A 4,850-nucleotide genomic window follows, 5' to 3' on the forward strand; every position below is an offset into this window, starting at 1 on the left:
CTTGAGGGTGAATGTGGACTCTAGGAGTGAGGGCCAGGCCTTCTAGAGCTCCACCCACCTTGAGGTCACGGGCCTGGCCCAGGCTTGCTGGACTTGCCCAATGGGGAACTTTCAGGGGGGAATTTAACCAGCTTGAGGGGCAGGCAGAGCAGCCAGAGGCCAAAGGCACCCATGGGGCTCCCCCAGGACCGCTGTGAATCCCTTTCCCTCCCTCTCTCCCTCAGCGCCTCTGTCCTTCCCACCTGCCCAGCCCAGGTGCTGGCCAAACACCAGCCTCGTCCGAAAAGTCCACCTGGGCCCAGGGCAGTGATTCCCAGACCCAGCTGATCCCGCACGGAGCTTTGGGTCCTGCTGGTCCCCGGGTTCTGGTGACAAAGGGACATGCAGGAGGGCAGAGTCCCCTCTGGAGTTTTCATCGTGAGCCGCCCTAGGTGCTGCACACTGCCAGGCTGCCGATTCCACCAGGAGAGTCTCAGGAAATGAAAACTAAGATTTAGGTTGTTAAATTTCAGGAGTCGGGGCTCTTTGAGATTGAAAACACCTGGAGGTTGGGTGCACCATGGAGGAGGGGCTGTGGGGACGTTTCCTCTTGCCAGTGGAATCCGTGATTATTTACCGAGCAGCCTGGAGAAGCCCAGTCTTCACGGAGTGGAAAAGCTGAGCCGGGTTTTCATGCACAAACCGGAAGCCGGTGGTGCCCTCACAGCAGAGCTCCTGACCTCCCTGCCTCGCACGTCCTGCTGGGGCACGGGCCGGGGGAGGGCGGCTGCCTTGGAGACAGTTTATTGTGTGACGAGGAGGAAGACAGGAGAGTACAAGGCCAAAAAGCCCCAACGAATGGCTGTGCCTTAAAAACTAACTTTAAAATGCCCAATTCAGGCAGTTTTCAGGCATTTTACCAAATGAGGCAGTTTTGTTTTGGCTTTTCCCACCATGTGACTGGGTCTGCCTTGCCCTGCCCCACCCCTGCTTGGGCAATCGTGCCCCCCCCCCCGCCCCCAGCTGAGCTCAGCAGCCTGGCATGAGGCGAGGTGTCTGTGTGGCTGCTGGTAGCAAACCCACCATTCCGGGGATCAGCGCCTGGGAGTGGCTGTTACCTAACTGGCTTCTGGCCCAGTGACCTGTGGTGCCGCAGGAGCCGCTGTGGGGTCCGGGCAGCAGCAGTGAAGGGCTTTGCTGCTCTCTGCAGTTTCGATGTCGCCCTCATTGTCCATTTCCTCAGCCGGAGGAGACCCGGTGGCCTGGTGGACCTGGCTTCCTTCCTTCTTTCAGCTCAGGGGGACGTGCATTTTTCCTCCTTTGAGTCGAATTAGCAATGAACTTCCCCTCCCCAGATGGATAGCGTGGCATCGTCAGGGCCCAGCTGCGGCTTTCCGGGCCGATGGGTCTTCGTGCCTTGTCTGATTTGGTTCTGACAAGCACGCGAGGCCGTGCGGTCATTATTCCCACTTTACAGATGAGGAAACACAAGGTAGGGAACCTGCCTGGGGTCACGGGGACGGCTGGATGTAAAACAGACTCCTGTGTGTACAGATTTAAAGGTCGATAGGAAGAGAATTTCAAATCTCAGCCAAAGCGAAGGTCAAGTCACCGCGTCTTAGGGATGTTCCCTTCACTCCCCAGAACGTTCCAACATGGTCAGTGAAGACACTGTGTCCCCCTAACCCTGGGGGAGAAGAGGACGGGCTTAATGCAAAGTAGGTTTCCTCTTTTCCACTGTTGGAGATGCTGGTGTCCCCACATCACCATCCCCGCTGCATCTGGTCCACTTCTGGGCCCCATTTGGGTCCCTGGGCCGGGGCTTCCTGTGGCTGAGCCAGGATCACGCAGCGATGTGGGATTGCTCAGGGCGCCCCGTTCACTCCAGAGTGACCCCTGACCCAAAGCCAGTGCTGGGCGATTGCGGAAACCGAAACCAGGGCAGGTCTGAATCAGACCCTGCAGAACAATGAGACCTTTTGTGAGAATGAGGTGGGGGAGGGGCAGAGGGGAGACCAGGAGCTTCCTGACGGGGTCTGCAGCGCAGGCCACAGCGAGCAAATTCAGGGGGTGACCCTCGGAGGTCAGGTCACAGCCGAGCAGCACAGGCGCTGAGCTAAGTGTCCACAAAGGAGACAGACAAAGCGGCCGCTGTGGGAACAGAGTCAGTGTCAGTCAAGGCTGAGTCCAGGAGCTCGGGCCAGCCAGGCGGCCATGGGGGCTTCATGCTGGCTCCCCCAACAGTCAAGAGGGCCATGCACTGAGGAGGATCCTCAGCGTCCCCAGGATTGCTGGTGGGTTCACCTAGTAGTATCGCAGAAGTGATTCCACTAGCTGAGATTTTTCTGTTTTTTTAGACAGAATCTCGTTCTGTCGCCCAGGCTGGAGTGCAGTGGCGCGATCAGCTCACTGCAACCTCCACCTCCGGGGTTCACGCCATTCTCCTGCCTCAGCCTCCCTAGTAGCTGGGACTACAGGCACCTGCCACCACGCATGGCTAATTTTTTGTATTTTTAGTAGAGATGGGGTTTCACCGTGTTAGTCAGGATGGTCTCAATCTCCTGACCTCGTGATCCACCCGCCTCAGCCTCCCAAAGTGCTGGGATTACAGGCGTGAGCCACCGTCCCCGGCCTAGTTGAGATATTTTTATCTAATGGATATTAAAGTGCATAAATAACTATTGATATAAAAATATACTTCCCATATTTATTTGTAAGTAAATTCATCAGACCCCCAAATACCCATGACTTCATGAGCCAGAGGTTTGCTTCTCTCCCATGTGACAGCCTCCGCGTCGGGGGTCCCGGGCTGGTTGGGCGGCTCCCGGGGCTGAGCCTCGACCCGCCCATCTTAGGCTCTGTCATTGACGGAGGCTTTTCTTGTCCAGTTGGTCCAAGGAGGTGCAAGTCACATCAGGCAGGAGGGAAGAGGAGAAGGGAAAGTGGGGCATACCCATGCATTTAAGGGTGCACTGGGAAGGTACACACCAGCTGCAAGGCAGGATGGGAAATTCAGTTTTGGTCTGGGCAGCTAAACTTTGGGATTTCTAATGTTAAATGAAGGGGATGAGGGGTATCAAGAGTCAGCCGGCAGCTTCTGCCCCCTCTATGTGCTCCTGGAAATCATCTACTCTCCTACCAGGGGATCCCACCAGGGCATCCCACATTTTGTGAAAATTAGCTGATTAGGAGAGCATCCTTTCTGCACTACTGTGGAGGGGATGGGGGCTTAGGCACGAGCAGTTCCCTAAGTCATGGTTCAGGACCTCCCCCATCTTGGGAGAGCGAAGGCTGTCTATGGTGTCCGCCAACCCCAGTGCACACCCACACAGCTTTCCTGCTGCCTGTGCTGAGCCAGGCACTGTGCTTGAGGCATGCACGGTATTAGACGTGGAGTCAGCGTGGGTGGTGTCCAGACTCCCAAGTCACTCCACGGTGAGACAGACTCGCAGGGCTCCAAGGACAAGTCAAAATAATTTGTTTTAGAGGTTGGTCAACTGGTGTCAAAAGCTGGAGAGAGACTCATTCAAGGGCATGGGGCTGTAGGTGATGGAGCCAAGAGCCACCTGGGTCCCTGGGCTCTTTCCAGCGAACACCACCATGACCTCACTGGTCCTGAATGATCCCTTTTTACATTAAAGAGATACATGGTGACCAAATCAAACACCATTGAATCTTTCTGTTCCCTGCACACCTCAGAGACATCCACAAGTTTCCGCACATTATGTCCAAATCCTGAAAGAGGAGGCTTGGCCGGGTGCTGTGGCTCATGCCTGTAATCCTAGCACTCTGGGAGGCTGAGGCGGGTGGATTGAGACTCCGAGTGTTCAAGACCAGCCTGGGCAACACAGCAAAACCCTGTCTCTCCTAAAAAGACAAAAAGTTAGTCGGACGTGGTGGTGTGTGCCTGTAGTCCCTGCTACTTGGGAGGCTGAGGTGGGAGAATCACCTGAGCCCAGGAGGTCAAGGCTACAGTGAACCAAGATCGTACCACTGCACTCCGGCCTGGGAAACCAGAGTGAGACCTGTCTCAAAGAAAAAAAGAAAAGAAAAGAAAGAAAGAGGAAGCCAGGGAAGCTATTCATAGAGCTTTCAAGGTCTAGTGTTATCTAATGTCTGCTAAGCTAGATGAGAAGTTAGCTGTTATACCACCCACCAGCTCCTTTCCTGCTACGCTGTATGGTACATCACTATTTTTAATTGCATCATAATCAACATTTATGTCCTGTGACCAGGGAAATGCTATTCTCTGCAGAGCTAAGTACTGTAATATAGTTGTATTTTTTTCTTATACACTTTTCATTTTTCCTAGAGTTTGTCATTTTCTTGTTCTTTGTTTTTTTTTTTTTTTTGAGATGGAGTCTCACTGTCGCCAGGTTGGAGTGCAGTGGCACGCCCTCCGCCTCCCGGGTTCAAGCAATTCTCCTGCCTCAGCCTCCCGAGTAGCTGGGATTACAGGCGTGACGCCGGCTAATTTTTGTATTTTTAGTAGAGACGGGGTTTCACCATGTTGGCCAGGATGGTCTCGATTTCCTGACCTTGTGATCCGCCCACCTCAGCCTCCCAAAGTGTTGGGATTACAGGCATGAGCCACTGCGCCCAGCCTTCTTGTTCTTTTTACTTGCAAAATTTACTTAGAGATACTTAATTATTTCTCAATTCTCCGTCATTGAATCCACTCGTGTTTTTCAAGCTGTTTTGATCACAACCATCATAAGAAATTATTTTACAATGGAACCTGGCGTGCACATGCTCACACACACACACACACACACACACACACCCATATATATGAATATAAAGTTTCACAAAGTAGTACTGACACCTTTTGATATTTTCTACTCAACCCTGTGATGAGTGTTTTAAAGTGC

This window comes from Macaca fascicularis, chromosome 10 (assembly GCF_037993035.2).
Source record: "Macaca fascicularis isolate 582-1 chromosome 10, T2T-MFA8v1.1".
Classification (NCBI taxonomy): domain Eukaryota; kingdom Metazoa; phylum Chordata; class Mammalia; order Primates; family Cercopithecidae; genus Macaca; species Macaca fascicularis.